This window comes from Carassius auratus, chromosome 4, assembly GCF_003368295.1.
Source record: "Carassius auratus strain Wakin chromosome 4, ASM336829v1, whole genome shotgun sequence".
Taxonomy (NCBI): domain Eukaryota; kingdom Metazoa; phylum Chordata; class Actinopteri; order Cypriniformes; family Cyprinidae; genus Carassius; species Carassius auratus.
In genome coordinates, this window is record NC_039246.1 from 15,286,373 (window position 1) to 15,306,608 (window position 20,236).

Below are 20,236 nucleotides of genomic sequence, written 5' to 3' on the forward strand. Positions count from 1 at the left end.
TATATATATTCCAAAATTTTGAATAATTATGATTTGTTTAACTAATATTTTTCAAAGAAGTCAACTTCCTCACAGAGGGTGAATTTATTTGACAAACAATACAGTTAAAAGAATAATTTTATGAAATAGGATTAAAATGTTTAAATAATGCTTTTGTATTTTAGTATGTATTAAAATGTAATTTATTCCTGTGATACCAAAACTGATTTTTCAGCAGCCATTAATTCAGTTTTCTGTGTCGTATGATCTTTAAGAAATCATTATAATGTGCTGAAATTATTTTTTTAATACAAATAATAGTCTGGATTTATATTTATTAAAAGTTACAAAATAAATATATGAAAAATTACCTAATAAACATATACTGAAGATGATGATATGACAACCGGGGGATAGAAAAACAAATTTAAAAACAATTGTTTCACTAGATCTATGCAGATTCCCACTCCTAATGATTACTACCACAAAACCAAATAATTAATAATAAATACATTCAAATAATAATGCCTTGAACTATACAGAGCACTGAGACCCATGGGAAAATAAAAAGAGGTGATCATAAAAGATCATTTTCTTCTTTAGAATGAGTGTCAGTCAGTGCACATTGACTGAAATATATATATAAAATACACTTCATCATAAATGGACCCGAAAACCATCACAGGACTAAAACGACCCGCAATTCAATAGTTTTTTTCCAATAACCCTGTTATGTAAGAAGACACTCTCTTGGTGCAGAAGAGGACAGGGCACTAACCTCATCCAGAAAAAATGTGCAGCTTCTGCTTTCAATCACTAAATTAGCAGATGACAGGGCTTCCATCCATAGCCAGGCAAAGAGAATAATGCTTCATCCAATCACTGGACTGAAAGAGCAATGCATTGTGGGGCATAGAGCACATCAGTTCTCATGATATAAGTGGGGCAATTGTTACTCAACTTGTCGGGCCCACTGTTGTCCAGTTCATCTGCTCACAATTTTACAACAATTCATAAATTGAAAGCATAATTTCTAAGCCTTTTTACCCCATAATGCACTTGGGTTGAACGCACTGTGTCCTCCATATCGGTTTCCATAATGGTTAAACATAAAAGATAACATTCCTTTCCCATAAACAGTCCTACACTTGAACTCTATACCTCAAAAGCAGCGCAATTCCTCCTCTGCAAGGGCTTTTATTTCTGATTAGTGTTGAAAGAGGACAAACAAGCTAAAACAAAGTTTGTGAGAAGAAACAACCGTTGAAACTGAACAAAAGATGTATAATCTTAACCTTATTAGAGAAATAAAACACAGTATTGCCTACATATACATAAATACAGGCCAAATCTGAACATTTGGCAATATATTTTGCAGTCCTGCATTTTTCTCAGCTTGTACATCATAAATCAAACCAGACAGATGGAGCTGAAAAGCTTATATTTTAATCAGCACAACATACAGTACTCTATACAGGAGGCAAACGCATGCCACTTATTTCTTGAAGTTTTCATCACCCAAATTGCCGTGCTTTATAATGTAATTCAATTAGAAGCATGCAGTTTGTGCATAGAATAAAATGGCACACATTTATCATACAGCACATGAAATAAATCACTTCTACTAAGAGAAACGAGTCACTATATAAGCAGTCCTTCTTGTAACATTGCTGATCACAGCTTTTTTAGCCAAACCAACAACTCTGAAGGAGCAAAATAAGTTACGGCCCATCATAATCCAAAAATTATGCCTTCTATTGAACATATTTAATACATTTTATTCATGCTTTGATATGGTCATCAATTGGCGAATTTATACAGCCAAATCCAGTAATTTCAATATAATATATAAAATATAAATATTAAAGTCTTTAAAAAAAAGTTTTTCAGTGTTATTTAAAAATGCACATTTAAATCAGTGTTTATTGTCCTTTATTTGTAAAGCAATCTTTGACTGAAAATAGTTTCCAAATTTCACTCATCTGACCACACCTTATAACAACACAATCCACCAGCTGATTGGCTGAGAGAGAGAGGCACAATCACATGATGCTGTGAGCATCTATGGTCCATCTTCAGACATGTTTGACCTTAATTCTCCACTAATCGTTTATCAAGCACCACGAGAGAAAATAGCTCAGAGTCAGCTTATTCTTTTTGATGAATAACAAGCATGTTAAGACAACAGAGCAACAGAGACATGCATTACAATCCGAAATCCCAATGATATGCTATATCATCGTGTAGGATTGATAAGAAAGGAAACAGAACACTTGTTGCATTTACCCTGGCAATTCCTGACAAAAACTATTGTTACACCGAGTTCATGCCCCTTAAATGAAGCTTAGAATTTATGATGCATTAAAATAAGGACACAAGGCACATGTGGCATATTTGCAGTGCAATTACAGGCATGCAAATGTCTAGCCTGCCATAGCGATGGCAGCTGGTGCAGTGTGTCTATGTAAATATCCAGGATCTGAATGTACTGTGAGACACAAACAAACACTCCAAATCCACAGCAAAAGCGATTTATTTATTTATTTCCTTGTGATCCTCTCTGTGCATTATTGTCCAGTCAATCCATACCAGATGGTGAAAAGTGCATGGCTAGAAGGCAAAGGTTCGTGATGAAGCACAGCTGGCTTGGTGGCACGTACCTGGTGCCTGTTGTGCTTCATCAGCGTTGCTATAAATTCCCATCCAAGAAGCCCCAAAAAAGCATTTGATGTGGTTCCACCTGGACTCTGTTCAGAATACAATTTCATGGAGCATAATTTTGATATAACCAGGTTTAAAATGCAACAACCAAACAAAGAAAAGGCATATATTAAATAAAGAGAATAAAAAATGCATTTCTTATTCAAAACTAAGTCCACAATATTCAGATTTCGAATCTACAGCCAAAGCAGATGCATTTGATGGAGCAGTGACAAAGTTATTATATTAAAAGTATATTTTTTGCTATGTACCAAAACAATTTCAGAGATAGTAAAAAATTTTAATCAAATTAAATGTAAAATAAAAAATTAATAAATGTAAAATAAATATATAATTATATTAAATAAAATTAAAATATAATCAATTATTAATTATTAAATAAATTAAAATATACAAAGAACCTGTTCAATGCTTCTCAATTGGTTTTCTGACTCTCAACTGCATTACACTAGCATCACACAGACTAATTTCTGTCATTACTGACATGTGCAAATGCTAATTAAAAATTGCTATGAACAGCTTAATGGAAAACTATTCTCATCTCACTAAGGGACTTGTGGCTTTGCAGCACACAAAGTAACAGCTGTTAGGCACACGTGCATAATAATTTCCTATTGCCTGGGACATGAAAGCAAATGTCCCATATTTTCCCATTCATTAATCATCATTTAGTTGTGTTGATGTTAGACCGCATGCAGGTCACCTATAAAGCGAGAGTATTTAAAATCCACGAAGAATTACAGTGAATTAGTGCACAGCACAAAACCATCCATACACTCAATTCTCCCACTAAGCTGCACTTTGTAAACGTGCATATGAGTGTCGACCTTCAGTAACAGCAAAAGCAAAGAGTACACACACACACACACACACACACACACACACACACAAAAACGCATATACGTTTGACATACAACAGCCCGTAACCTCATAAACAAACCACATCCTGGTATTTTTGGCATAATGCTGCATGAATCGTACAGTAAATTACGCCTGAAGTCCATTAAAACACCGACAAATCCAGTCAAACAAAGGAAACAAAGTTCATTTCTGTTTGTGGGTTTATAATATTTCTGTCTTTCATGCCTGATATTTTACACATAATAAATGAATAAATACCTCTATTATTTTCAGTCTTTTTAAATTTATTTAATTTTCTCAAAATCGTAATTGACTGCATGTGTCAAGCTCAACCTGTTCCCCTTGATATTATAATATGTGTGTGTGTGTGTGTGTGTGTGTATGAAATATATATGAGAAATATGTCATAAATGTCCTGACAAGCTGATCATCCACCAAATGGGTCCTTCTATATAACAATTTATCATACATTTGTCATCCTGTTACTGCCATAGTTAGTCTATGTATTATTATCTTATATGTTCATTTATTGTAAAACTGCAAAAAAGAAACACACACACTCACACACACACAAAACAGAGTAGCCTATAAACTGCATTTAGACAGGTCCCAAATTGTTACAGTGTTGCAAAAGTTATGAACACCAAAGAAGGGAGAGATAGAAAAAAACGAAAATATAATAGTTTTAATAATGTTCAGTTGGTAGCTGACGATTTTCCTTTTACAATTTGTTAAAATAAAAATAAGTGTAAAATAACAAATATGTACCTTTTTAAGAGTTTAATCCCCATTTGCAACCTATTAATGGAAAGTGCCATTACTTAAAAATATATATTTTTCAAAAAGAAACAAAGACCGTGTTGGATGCAGCAGGCTAATGAAAGCCGTTGTCTTTTGTGGGGAATCCTATGACTGTAAACGGAGGGTTTTGTCTTCATACCATGACAGCAGGTCCATCTAGTTCTCAAATGAAAATCAATAAATGCCCAAATCAAATATTTACATTTGGGAAACGCGCCATAATGAGCAAATACCGCGGATGATTGCTGAGAATGACGGAAACACCTGCTGGTGATTTCAATGAAACATAGACTTTCATGACGGGCCGTTTATCGTCACGACGCACAATGAAAGCTGAATTTTAAACGGCGTTCGGATTAAACGGATGTTTTGTGTGATATTTCAAAGAAACGCATCCTTTGTGATCCCTGCCATATCGCCGTGAAAATCCGCATCATCATTGGTTGCCATGGGAGAAGAACGACTGGATGCTCCCCATCGACTCAAATACTGCGCATTCTCCTCAGCAAAAGAGAGAGAAGAACGCTGCGTTCAAGATAATAAACGCGAAACTCACCGATTCCAGTGATGAATCCTCGACCTGACCGGTTTCATGGGACTTGTGTGCGTTAGTGTGTTGTTTGTCGGCGCGCACCGCAGCTTCTCTTCTCTTCTCTTTCTCCTGCTGCTGTCAAACGCGTCGCGCAGCGCCGTCGCGCGCACGCTCAGTGCAGGCGCAGCTGCAGCGACGCGACACTAATCTGGAGCCTCAGCCACACACAAACACACAACAATCACTTCTGGACTCTTCTTATACAGACACAAACAACACTAATGGACTCTTGTCATTCAAATAACACCTTTTGTATACTTCTGACGTAAAAGGAATTATGGTTCAAAACTTGCTTTTGTTCAATTTGACTTGTTTTTGAAAGAAAAAGGGTATGTAAATGATGGAGTCCTCAAACTTCAGGGGATAGTTTATCCCAAAATGAAAATTTTCCAAACCTGAGGGCTTTAAGTGTCTTCTATTCAAGACAAAAGATGTTTTGAGGAATGATAGAGACCAAACTGGTGGGGTGGGGGGTGCCCCCTTGTCAACAAGCTTGGCCCCCCTTTGCCTAAATAGGGGAAAAGTTATGAAAGAAAGCCAATTCCAGCTTAAATCTACAATTTCCATTCTACGCAATTATCTAAATTGCTTTACCAAAGCCATATTTAGGCATGTGCATGTTTGTGAAGATGGGTAGCGTTACTTTGTGATTTTGTTCCCCTCAGTGTAGGACATCTGATTTATGATGGTGGTTTGGCAGTGCAAGTGAAAAAGAGCATGTCAGTCTTCCCACTGTTCAGCGTCATGTCTGATACCCAGTCACGTCTTCTCAGATTGTGAATAGAGTCCTGAATGTCACGGGACATCTGTACTATGAGGGGGGGGGGGGGGGGGGGGGGTACATAAATAAAAAAGAGTTGCATATAGGGAAATTTACAATAAAGGACATGGAAACTAAGTCTAACCAGTTTAAGAACATTTTTAAACAAGAAAGTCTGCACTGATAGGCTACTTGAAGTGTACTCTCAATACAAGTGTAGCTCACGTCTCTCTGAGCTAATGCAGACTGGCTTTGTTTATACATCCCACTTCCTAAATTGGTTTGCAGGCAGCTTTGAAGACATATATCATCCAGAAATAATCCATACAGTATGTGCCAGAGCCAACCGGTAGGCTGGTGGTTTGTTTATATGTTCTTTTTCCAGCGGGGGAATTTTTCTGGGGTGAGAGTATGTAGATAAATATTAACCGAACAAATAAAAAATGCAGCCGGTTTCAAATGATACCTTACACCTTTGTATAAAAAAAAATTATAGTGCTTGATAGATTACTTACAAATTATAATCGGTTGGATTACATGAAGAAAGTTGAAGCCAATAATGAAATCTAGATATATATCATAAAATATCATAAACCTTACAGTAGAGAAGTGAAACGAGAGCTTGAAGCCCAACATTTTTTAAACCTGGATCTTGTGAAGGTGAAGAATTGGTTGCTAGGGAACAGGTCTAGAATGCATAGGGGACTGACATATCACACTTTATACTGTATATGATTTTACAAAGTAGAAGAATGTGACAATTCTGATGCACAAATGAATGTGTCAGGAGGCAACAGTCTGGTCTTTCATTGCCAGCCCGAGGGGATTCTGGGAGATGGATGACGCAAGAGTCAAGTCAGACACGGTCCTGTCCGCTGTTACTCGATCAATGGATCTATCAGTCAGGGATCTTCTCAGCTGAAAACGCACACATGCTTTACGCATCCAGCATCTGTGTGATTATGGAACATTACAAAAACTCCAGTGACTGCATGAAAGTAACAAAACCGGAGAAGATGCAATCCGGATTAGAAATTGTTCAATAAAAAAGAATGAAGAGGGCATATCCACGCACTACATTTTTTTTAGAGGAATAGTTCGCCGTCTCTCACGTACATGGCATCTTCCAGTAGCACTGAAATGCAGATTTGAGCATATTTCTATCAGATATAGCCTCTTCTCACACTCACCTGTGGGATTTGACACATCACTGAACGTTTCCATGGATAGAACACATTCCTCGAGCTGAGAAAATAAGCAACCTTTTTTTGTATAACGGTGGTCAATGTGACAGATTTTTTTTAAGTTGTAAATAAAACGAAATGATTACACTTTACAAGAAAGTAATATTTCAGTCTTTATACTTTAAAATGTCCTGTTTAATTAAATGTTACTTGCTGTTTCTTTCTGAAATTTACCAATCATTTCTGAGTGAAAATAATTTCTTCACCATTTTTCAGTGTATACGTGCTGTGTCTTTTATATTTCTCATTGGTTTACAAATAAAATATATCTAATGTATGTAATTAATGTATGCATAGTTGACAGGCTGCAACATTGAATTACAAATGGAATAAATTGTAGATATACATACCTTCTAGCCAAAATAAACTGATAAATACTATCACATTTTTGGATTCCCAACAATAGGTGGTCTTTATCATTACAATGAAAGAAAATAGTTTATTAAGTGAAAAGACAATCTAACAAATTACTTCAACGTATCTTATTTGACACCTTTAGAGCGAGAAATCTATGAAACTCAAATCCATGAGAAAAAAATGGGGTTTAAAATGATTTATTTCTCTTCATAATCATCATAGAATACAGTTTTAAGGTGTTCAAGCCATTAAAACTGAATCAACATAGTTATTATTACTTAATAATAATATAATTGTATATATTAATAATAATATATTAATAATAATATTAATTTATTATATATATATATATATATATATATATACATATATACATATATACATATACACATATATATATACATATATACATATATACATATATATATATATATATATATATATATATATATATATATATATATATATATATATATATATATATAATATTTTCCATCCAAGTGTGCATGGAAGGAAATAAAAATGTATACTGATGCATTCAAACGTAATACACAAAATCAAGGATCACTTAGACATTAGTATTTTCATAATAATTCATGCAAACCGTCTTTAGTATTAATACGACAGCAATTAAGTGCTTTCGAAACATTGTGTGCAGATTCTTTAAAACATCAGTGCTGCTGGACCCCTTTGTGGTCTGACACATAATTTCAAGGTTGATCATTTGAATGTAAATAAATTAAAAAGTTAGGTTGAAAATTATTTACACATACTTTAGTCTGTGCATTTAGCAGCTCTCCTCATGCTAACTACAGTACAGTCAGAAAGACTATTACTACAGGTTCTCGAGGGGAGAGGCTACACAACAGCAACTTTATCCTATTGTTAATTAATCGATCAAAATAACATAAGTGCATCCCAACAAATGAAAAGCAGCAAATATAAGTGCTAGCTAGTCAGTGCTGTCACTAACATTTCATGCTTTCAAGGCTCTTCGTTTCAAACAAGTTGTTCTTACATTAAAAATAAAGCCTTGAAATCAAACCTTTTCAATCTTCTTATGTGCTCGTCAATATGAGGCAACAGACTTGATTCCCTGTTTTAAACTGTCATATGGCAACAGATTTAACACTGTATTAACTGTAGTGCACAGTTTACCTTGTTATATGATAAACAGACAACGGAGAAGGTCAGTGGTTGTGCTAGTGTGGTTTAGAGTGTGAGTTTCAGAGTTTGGAGCGAAAAGCGAGGTCATCGTACATGTCAGCTTTGAGCTGGGCCCATTCGGCTAGTTTCTGAACGATGCCCTTTTCTTGAGTGAGAACACTAGCCACTTTCTTTAACTTATTCTCGTTACGCTCCAGGTACCGCCGACCCTCGGCCTGCAGGAAGTCCAGGCTCTCCTGTCTGTTTTCGTCCAATGAGATGTCTTCACTCATGTAAGGGTTAAAACGAAAATAAGTGTTCGGGGGGAGGAGGGCGTCCAGCATAGTGTGGACCTCTACAGTAGAAGAACAAGCGGTTTACATAGTGAGTGACAAACAATAGAATAATAGCAACGTTTTATTACTGATTTATTATTTTTATGTTTGATTATGTCATAACAGGTTTCATTATTTCATTGTTTTTTTATTTGTTTTTAATTTTATTTACCAATAAAAAAATAGATAAGTTATTATTTAAATTAAATTAAATTAAATCAAATTGTAAAAAAAAAAGAAAATTTATCTTTATATAAAATCTTAACATCAGACTGAAATGATCAGTGACCTTGTTAAAAAATAAACTTAAGCTGTTCGATTGTAACTCTGGGATCCTATGGGATATGCAGAGTGTAGGTGCTACACAGCAGCACAGAACGACACCGGGACAGCTGACAGATGTGATCATGTGACCCCATCATCTCACCTTCAGTGTCAGTGGCGCTGCTGATGACATTGGTGAGTTTGGTCTTCAAGCTGGTATAAGTGCTCGAGCTGGTCTTGGCTACGGTTTCGTATCGGCCTGTGCCCAGAGACACCACACACTCCACAGGCGTGTTGGGCCACAGACACTTGCTCTCATGGATAGCCAGAGCCGTAGGGTTGTTGATCAAGAGACCACCGTCCTGGATAAAATCAAAAATCGATCAAATGTTAACAACATCACAGCCAGGTATCAAGTGGGAAAGCGACTCACAAGGTTTGTGGGTGCTCTTTCACAGCTGGAGAATCTAAAATATAGTGTTTAAAATAAATGTTCAGTTTCTGCCAAAATAGCTATTCTATTCTTGTTCAAAAGCAAGGCTTCTTTGTGGAAATCTGGGTTATTCTTTGAAATACTAGAGGTATGACATAAAAGAGGTGAATTTGCATTTCTAGCTGATATGATTATGGGAATCATCACTGTATAGTATAATGGACGCAGGATCTCTCTCCACAGGAGACGTGGGTAGATGTGTTCATTTCACCTGACGCATCTGAAATCCATTTACTTGGCATCATCCTTCTCTGTTTCCATGCCTCCTTTAAGGAGCACATCAGAGGAAACAAAATGAAATCGTCTAATAGACAGCATCCCCTCATTTCTCTAGTATGCCCTACATTTTAGTGTCACGGATGCTGATGTGTATCAGTGAACTGCAGGCTGTTTTCCGAGTCCAAAGATAACGAGTTATACATCATCAAAGCAATCCAAAGATAATTAAAGGGATATTTCACACAGGAATTAACATTCTGTCGTCATTTACTCCTGCTCATGACTTTCAAAACGTGTTTGACTTTCTGTCTCATGTAGAACACAAAAGGAGATGTTTGGTATAATGTCCAGGCTGCTCTTTTCCATATAATGAAAGTAAATGTTGTCCATGCTTGTCAAGCTTACGGTTCACTCGGTTACTCTCAAAAATCACATTAGAAGACTTGGAACATGATCCAGGAGTCATTTAGACTATGATGCTTTTATACTGTTATTTTCAGAATGAAAAAAACACTTTGTAACGTGGTTATAAAAGTTAACTAAAACTTACACTACAATTAACTAACAATTCTCAATTTTATGTAGTATAACTAATGTATCTGTACTAAAATAACAAACTAAAACTGAAAAAAAAAACCTGAACAGACTATTAAAATAAAATATATATATTAAAAAAATTTAAACTATTAATAAAAACTTCAATGCCATCTCAAAGATACTATTAACACTGCTTTGTAAGTACAAGAGCAGCATGAAAAACTAATTTTGTGCTCCACAGGAAAGAGAAAATCATATTTCCTTAATGGGATGAGTCAATGATGACAGATCATTCATTTTTGCGTAAACTATTCTTTTAATGGAAGACTCCATGAATCAATCAATGAAGAAGAAAAACAAACAAACAGTTGAGGACTGACTTCTTGTTTGATGGTAGAGAGTCCTTGAGGAGAGTATGCATAACAGATTACAGGCCTGGCATGTGGAGAAGAAACTGAAGAGCTATTCAGAGAGCAAGAAAGAGAGAGAGAACGAGCGAGAGATAGAGAGAGGTTCTGCCGTTGGTGGCATTCGGAGTTCGTGCATCGAGTGCTCTGTTGGCAACAGGTTTTAGAGCCAAGAGCCTCCACTACATTTGCATTTTAATGAGGACACATTCATCCCACACAGTAAAAACATACATCAAAACATCGCACAGCAGCTTCGAATGCGGAATTATGGAAAGATTAACCTAGTGAATGTGCATTAAGTGGGTTAACTTGGCCCTTAGGCCAAAAAAAATATTTGAATCAGCTACACGGACTATTAGATGAAAAATGAATACCATCTAAAAATGGTTCATTGTCATCGTGTTCGTCAATAAATTAGGCCTTCCCTGAAGATAATGTCACTCCAAATTTACCATCTAGTGTTCTCCAAAGAACATTTGACCACAAAATGAGGATTATATCTGATGGATGCATAAAAGCATCAAGTAGGGCAATGGTACTGTACATAAGAGTGTCTTTTATAAAGAAAGGGAAGAATCTTTTTAAAGGAAGGAAAATTTCTGGTTGCACCATAAGACTTTGATTTGGTGGACAAATGTTTTCAACTATTAATAAAAAGTAAACAACATTTTGTTGAAATATTCTTTTTTATCTACAAATAATAATAGAAGATTATGGCAAGCGACTTGATAATCATTTCAAGAATTATATTCTTTTAAATAATGCTTCCTTCCTCATTATGATATTAGAACATTTTTAACTTTTAACTTTAAGCACAAACAACAAGAAAAGTTTCTAAATAAATGTTATTCCATAAATTAATGTAATTTGAATAAATGAATAAATATTAATAAATGAACATTAAAAAAATCACATCATTTACTTGTTATAGAATAAAGAAAATCATTATATATTAATTATTAGGAAAAAAAATATAAAAATGTATTTTAATTCAGAATCTAACTGTATTTTTTAGGCTTTTTAATAAATTCAAATATTAAAATATACATTTATAAATGAACAGACAAGAAATAACGTTATTTACTTGTTATATATATATTCAAAAAATATCAAAATTCATTTTAATTCATGAATGGGCAGCATTTTTTATGTATATTGCATAAATTAATATAAAAAATCCTTGTATATAATTCATTAATGAATAGAAAAATTATGTAATTTGCCCATGTGATATATCAGAAATATCTAAATAAATTTTAATTTAGAATTTAACTGAATTTTTATGTATTTTTAATAAATTAAAAAGATGTATAAATGAACAGAATATATTTTTTTTACTTTATGCCTAAAAAAATAGAAATGGATTGTATTTTGAATGTATTCTGAGTAAATTCAAAATTATTTTTACAAAAATATTATTTAAAATAAATATTTAAATATTTATTTAATAGTAAAAAAATATTTAAAAAAATCATTTATTAGTCACAATCCTTCAGATGCTGTTTTATCCAACCATTTCTAATCCAGGCCCATCTTCCTATTGACCTCCGAACTCATCGGACTCTGAATGAATCTGGGCATTCATTTAGCTCGGTGACCAACAGCTTTATTGGCCTTTTTGGGACAACAGGGACATTGTGAAAAGCTGTATGCGAACTTGGTGGGTGTCAATAGGCAGACGGACAGAATGACGCCTTCCTGATGGCTCAACAGACACCGCTGAGGGCTACGATTCAACTTTAACGTCTGCCGCTTGGCTGATGAAATCTCAGACTGTGAGGGTGTGCTCCGTGTGGCAGCGCTGGGACCGTGCCAGTTTGAGCTGGATGAAGACAGACAGAGAGGCAAAAAAACCTGACAGCTACTCCAGGGTAATGCAGACACATGAACTACTTAAAAATCATACACTTCCCTTACAAAACTAGTTTGTGTATCCACAAAAATCGATGCATATTGCAAATACGCAGCCAACCTTTAAAGCTATGATGAGATTTTGAGAAAAGTGAGTGGAGTCTAAATAATCTCTCTGACATCAATCTCTTCAAACAGCAATCTGAGAGCCGAACTGAAGTGCCCTAAGTGACGGCACTCAAGAACAACACTAATGAGTCTGAATGTGCGGCCCTGATGAGACAGTACAGGAAATAGCCTGAGTGCATGTGTGTGCGGAGTTCGCTTCTCCTCCCTCTTCTTCTGACAAGAACCTAAAAGGGTTTGTAATGATTTTCAATACTGCAAGATGTCTGTGCAAGGATGCCGTCACAAATAGTCAGAGCACTTGGATCTTAACATGTTAAAAAAGTCCCATCATAATAATTAGCCTCCAAAACATAAGGATTAGGAATGTAATGCAGAATATGAAGACCGGGCTTTGCGTGCTTTACCTGGTGGAGGTCATTTCCTAGTACGAATTCCTGGAAGTATCCTGGAGCAGCGGAGGATGCTCGAATGGCCTGCCACATTTTGTGCTGGCAGCCGCCCAAGTAGTGTGAACGAACCCCTGGCAGGAAGTTATAATTCCTGAAGACATACGCCTTCAGCGGCAGGCCTCTGTTCACTATGGTGCTCACTGCTGACACCTAGAGGAAGCATTGAGGGATTTATCTAAACAGTTCAAAGATGACTAATGCCAATTTTTTAAACAAGTATATCTTCAAACCCACCTTAGGGCATTTAGGGGTCTTGGAAGTCTCAATCATCAGTTCAGACCCCATTCTTTCCCTGTTGAGAATAAACAAAACTTTAAAATAAAACATTAAATGAGCAACACATTGTACTACATTCACATTAATGTATAATATCTCTATTTAATTTAAAGTTTATTTCAGTGTTCTTAAATGTGTCTCTCTACCTGTCATTTTATTATTATACTACTCTATTTTTTTTTATTACTATTTTTTTTTGCTTTAATTTTAGTGTAGTTTTATATGTGTTTCTTCACTTTTATTATTTGATTATATTTATGTAATTATATTAATTATTACCATTATTACTTTTTATTCAAAAGTAATATATGTATATATGTATAATGTATATATATATATATATATATATATATATATATATATTTTTTTTTTTTTTTAATAACTTGATATAAAATGTGTGTGTGTGTGTATATATATATATATATATATATATATATATATATATATATATATATATACACAACAAAATAAAGTAAAGAAAAAAATAAAAATACAATACAATAAAATAAAATAAAATAAAAGGTAAAAAAATAATAATAATAAAAAATAAAGCTTTTTCCCATCATTGTCTTACTTGAGGATCTCTTCCCAGATCTGGCTGTCATAGTACGCATGGCTCCAGCCCATTTTTACCGTGCCCACAATCATGTTCTGTTTAAAGACATCGGATCCCAACTTCCGATAGAGTTCCTCACACTCATCCAGAGGGATCTGGAACACACCCAGCATAAAGGCCAGGATGGCCCCTTAGAAAAAAACAACACAGATTTAAAGGAAGTTTCATGCCTATATCTAACAGACATTTTCCAAGTAGTAATAAAAACATACCTGTACTAACTCCACATATGTAGTCAAACAGCTGGTAGATGGGCTTCCCTGTCAAACTCTCAAGCCTGTGCAAAGCCTGTAATGCAACCAAACCCCTGCAAAAAGTGCATCAAGTTACAGACCTGCACACACAGCATTTCACTGCACATATAGTGTTCATCTTATAACAGGAAACATAAGGATTCACTGAAACAAAATAAAAGTTCAAGACTAGTTGACATAGCTGATATCATGCACATTAACTATTTTTTTTTTTTATTTATTTTTTTTTTTACATTTCAGGATGTAAAAACGTAGGACATTTTGTATTTGTGTGTATAAAGTATACATAAAATATAAATACCTTGTCACAGTTTATGTTTTTCACTACTTTTTTCTGCTCACTTAAATTCAAAACACTTAAATTTAAATATCCCATATAGTTTTTAATTGATAATTATATATATACACATATACATATACATATACATATATATATATATATATATATATATATATATATATATATATATATATATATATATATATATATAGATAGATACAAGACACACACACAACTACACATTTATATATTTATATACATTTTTACTTAGATTAAGTAAATATCACATTCACTACTGTGACTATTCTATTTTAATATACATTTTATTTTTTATTCTTGGTAAAATCATGACAAATTTCCCACGATGATGGACAACAGCTAAAGGGATTGCAAAACTGTGTCAGTTCTATTTTTGGATGACCTAGTTTTAGGTAAATTTGGGCTGACCTACTTTTAACTTAAAGCACTTTGACAATCTGTTAACTTCAGGTTAATCATTTTCCCCAGCTGTCATGTGTCTGTCACCTGGTCCCTCCTCCATCGATGGAGAGTACACGTATCCCTCTGCCTTTGACCGGGTCAGTGTAGCCCACCAGGGCCAGAGCCTGTCTCACTGCAGCCTGCAGATTGACGTCTCTCGCCTGCCTCAAACGCAGCAGACACGGGATGACCTTCTCCTACAGCCAGCGAGAGAAAGGAAGAGATGAAACATGGAGAGTTATTGACGGAGATTACAATGTAGAAAAATCAATCCGGATATGGCAGATGGTTGGACACAAACGTACAGTGACTGCCACCCCTCGGGTCTCAGGAAACTCCAGCAGGTGGAAGCTCAGTTCCTCCACCCTGCTGATGTTGATCTTCACATCAGTGACTCGCTGAAGACTCTTGACCAGTGCTCTGGTTCGGTTATCCACACTAACACGTGCAATAATCTACAGACACACAGAACAGTTACATTCAATGATTTCATTCTAACCAATGTGTGAGCTTCTAGCAAAGGAAAGATTGGGGTGATAACTGACCCCAAAATCAAAAGGAAATCATTATAACATGGCACAAAGGCAATGGGCAAAAGTTTATACAATAATTGGATTATAATTTAAACAAAATAAGAGAGATCATACAAAATGCTTGTTATTGTTTATTTAGTACTGTCCTGAATATATGTGTACACACAAGACAAAATAAAAATAGATTAAATTATTAAAATAAATGTATAATTTTAGCTCTCTTATTTCGTTAAAATGATTCACCTTTTCACAGATTCTTTCGAATGCCACTGTACATGCAATTGTGTTCTGTTGAATAAATGTAGCACAATTAAGTCTTTCTTTGGGTCCAATAATTTTTTTGTATTGCAACAATAAAAAATAATAGAAATAAAAAATATATATAATTTTTTTCTGACAATATTTAATACAGTTTAAATGCATATATATATACATATATGATTGTCATTTATTTTTATATAAATGTTTTTTATCTTTAATTATAGAAATTATAAATACATATACACACACACATTTCTCAAACAATATTTTTTTTATCAAATACAGATTATAATTTAATATAAAATACAGTTTATATAATTATAATTTATTTTTCAAAATATATTTCATTTTTAATTATTATTATTATTGTCAGTGATTTTTTTTTTTTGCATAAAAGAAAACTACGGCAACTTGTATGACCATATATTATTATTATTTCATTTTGCCAATTTTCGTTAGAGCAACCCCAAAAAACTATACAGCAGACCACACTAAAATAACAAAGTTGGTATTTTAGTGGAAACACAAGGCTTTCACTCAAAAAAGATGTCAATGAAGCCTTCGGTTAAAATGACTGATATTAATCTACCTTCTCCCTCTGAGACAGCAGTCTCCGTGCTTTCTCGTCTGCCTCTTTTGTCCCCTTGCTTTCTGTACTCTTTACATCCTTGGACACGGCTAGTTCAGATCCTGAGGTTTGTCCTTCTCCACTGCGCCACTCTTTGAATCCGCTCTGAACTTTGGGACGAGGGGAGTGATGTAGTTTCCTACAAAAGCCTGGATGCTGGGCCTGGGATAGGACAGGTAATGACTGATGCCTTTCCTTGGCGATATGGGGATGGTTGAAACACCCTCATCCTGGGTGGGTGCAGAAGGGGCTTGTGTACTTGGGACAGAGCCATCCTTGTCAATAGCAGGGGGCAATTCTGGTGTGGATCTATTGGACACAGGCACCGCCTTTATGATGGGATCCTTGCTACTTTTCGGAAGAGTGCTAGGTTGGTTCTTAGATGCCGTGTCTCGTGACGTTTTGTCATTTTGTGTGTCACTTCCAAAGTAGGTACTGACATGTTCAGCCAGGTGATTGTACATTTCATCCATGTTGGTTGTGAACGCTGCAGGCTGAAAACATTGCTTTGCAACCGCACTGCTTGTGTTTCCTGCATTGCTCGACAAATTGCTGGCACATTTTGGGGCTTCTTTATGAGGTTCTGTATCTTTTTTCACCTCTTTCTCCCTGGGAGGCTCAGGTGCCGCCAGGGTCATGACAGCTACGGCCTCTGCTTTGGGACATTCCACTTTAACCTCAATAGTTTTGCCCTGGGCGGTGCCGGGTTTGAGGCATGTGATCTTGGCGAGGAAGTCAGTGTTCACCGTTTTACTCACAGCTTTGGTAAAGGTGTCCAGGGTGCTCCTGATGCGCGACATGCGGCGAGGTAACTCAAGGGAGTTCTGGGATACTTCTTGAGGAAACAGACGTGTGTGTGGTTTGGGTATCAGAGCTGCTGAACCCTGCAGAGCTCAGTCAAACTTTTAGGCATTTCACATCCACTTAATAAGGATCCATGATAATACATGAGGTAGGAGATTTTCTCATTTTAAAGGCAACCTGTAATGAGAAAGATTGTTATTTGTTTTTATTAAATTAATAATATTTCATATAAAAAAAAATCAATCATATGTAAGAAACCATCCAGAAAATCCTAAGAACCCTTGAACAACTGCACAGCAACACCCTGTAATCACAATATTTAATATTCAAAGTGAATAAAATGTTTTAAAAATTAAGGTATTTTATGAAGGTAATCCATGAACAGAACAAGAGCTTCATTTTCATGATGCTTTCCCAATATTTTTTTATACATATTCTCATTACTGTAATAAAGTATCCAAAAATTGTCCTGTTTTTAGTTAATACACAAATTAAAATATAATATTTTATCATATTTATTTAATAGTTTTTATTATTAAAATTTGCATACATTAAAATGATTAGAATTAGCTTACCGACAACCTGTAAATAGAAAGACTGGTATTTGTTATTATTAAATGAATGATATATAATGTTACTAAGAATAATAAATCCAGGGCGTCTAACCACAATATTTATTGTATTATGAAAGTAAAAAAGAAAGTATATTTTGCATAAAGACAATGGGCCTTATTCATGAAGCAAGAGCAGAACAAGTAATAATAACAACATTCTTCACAACAAAATGACTTTACTGTAACAGTAACAAACATCATCCTGTCTAAAAAAATAAAACATAATATTGATAATAATTACAATTATATGTTTCTAAATGTAACAATATTTTCATTTTTTTAAATATTATAACAATATATAAATAAAATAATAATAATTATTATTATATTATAAAATACAATAGTATTATTAAAAACAAAAACAAATGAATATGACTAAAATTAGCATAGTGATAAAAATACAAAAAAAATTAAATGTAAAAAATTTAAAAATGTACTAAAAATAAAAGGTGTCGATTAAAAAAAATGAATTGTTTTGAAAATAGCCTTCATTTTCTGCATGCAAATTTTCTTTCTCTCTTGATTTCTCATGCATTACATATTCAAAGACAAACAGGACAAATTAAAAAAGTAACTTAAGGTCTCAAGTTAGTGAACGGATTGTTCTTTTGAATGAGATCTTTTCAATGTATTATTTAATTCAGTTCACAGCACAGGTCTGAATGGTTCATTCATGAGTTAACTCCCAGTGGATAACAGCTCATCAAAGGCTTACATTTTCTATGAATAACAACTTAAACTTTCGGTTTGTTGCTGACACAAAGCTATGGTGTGGTTTGAAAACTTGAAATACAGTTCACGAGTACAATGGAAATACGAAGTCTCCATTCATTTATACTAAACATGACAAAATAACAACTTCGAGATTTCTTCTGTTGTGTTCCACGTGTCATACAGATATTTAACAATATAAGTGAAAATGTGGTGAGAAAATCCCAAAAATTACAGCGGTATATAGAAGTAAAGTTAGGCTACTAAAATAAATAGTAAAACGTCGAGTTTCAGAGCGCTTTCAGAGTCATCACCATGGAGACCGACGTCAACAACATTTCAGAAACACTGACAGCAGTGGAGATGGACAGCGCAAATAACGCACACTGTGAGCATACAATCAAAAACATCGACTGGATCTCATGCAAAGACTTCACAATCGAGATCGGAGAGCAGCAGATCAGACATTACATGGACACATGGGAGATAGAGCAGCCTGGCTGGCTCTACAATCTGAGGTTTCTCCAGGAGACAGAGCTGGAGTTTAAAACGCACTACCAGTACGAAGCCAAATGGAGCATCCCGACCCCAAGCGCCCCGATCCCGAGAGTCACAGCCAGCGTGTACTTCACCATAGAGATCTCCAAAATCAAACCAGACACACGGCCTGTGGACGTCCACTTCCTCGTCGAGACCAACAGGTCCAAGCATATTCCGGGACAAACGAGGTTCAGGGAGAAGTGGCTGATGGATATCATTGAGAGCAAGACTTTGCTAACGGACACCGTTGACTTTTAATACTTCAAAACTGTTTACAAACGATCACTTTCAATGGAAATAAAGTCAAATGATTTAACTGATGCTTCATAAGGAAACACTGTAGTACCATCACTAGGCACAAAATGCAAACGCTAAGAAGAAGACTAACGTTAGGTCTCATATTTACCATAAGGTGCGTTTTTTTCAGATTAAGTTAGCTCGAATCATTTTAAAAGCTAAATGAATATTACCATAATAATGAATTGTTATCTCTATATACAATGAATATGTTTTTAGACATAGTAATTTGCTGTTAATAAATGGATATTGTTATTCTCAAGAGGCTGCTCTTTGGACCACTGGTGTTGTTTTGATCAGATAAGACTAACGTTACATAAACTAAATAACTTTGAAGAAAAGCCGGAGTTTAAAAAAATATTAAGCATAAAAATAAGATGACTTACCTGCCGATCCCTTATTATTCGCTGTCGTTTTGCTAGAAATATCTAGAATCAGAGGCGTATGTCATGAAACGTTTAGAAACAGAGATGACATGACGTGCGCACAGCCAATCAGAGGAGAAGGGTCTGGCTGCAGACCATGGGCGAGTGGAGCTCCACTCTCAAACCGGAAATACGTCACCTCCACTTGAAAACATCAAGATGGCGTCGCCGGGAGTACTTCAAACTTAAACTCAGGTAATTTTATCTCTGCATCGCTAAAATGGTGAACTGACGCTGTTGTAACGCGCAGTGTAAGAAAAACGCACAGGGCTTACGTGAAATTAGTAACATAAGAATTACTAAACACTATGGATTTATAGATTTATATCGCGAGCAATGTTGATGTCTGGCCACTGATCATATATACAC

The 20,236-nt window shown here is 34.9% G+C and overlaps 1 protein-coding gene and 1 pseudogene across 11 annotated transcripts in view; both read right to left on the minus strand.

The window, feature by feature from the left end:
- LOC113060307 (neuronal cell adhesion molecule-like) overlaps window positions 1-5,130 on the minus strand; it is a 47,973-nt gene extending 42,843 nt beyond the window's left edge. For 5 of the 11 annotated variants that reach the window (XM_026229207.1, XM_026229195.1, XM_026229196.1 and 2 more), the window contains exon 1: window positions 4,919-5,130. The gene's annotated coding sequence lies outside the window, so the exon portion shown is untranslated. The remainder of the gene's footprint in view (window positions 1-4,918) is intronic. The other 6 variants (XM_026229220.1, XM_026229213.1, XM_026229180.1 and 3 more) reach the window with 2 other exon arrangements.
- A 2,680-nt stretch (window positions 5,131-7,810) lies between these two features.
- On the minus strand, window positions 7,811-19,942 carry LOC113060383 (calcium-independent phospholipase A2-gamma-like; annotated as a pseudogene).
- Window positions 19,943-20,236: the final 294 nt, after the last annotated feature.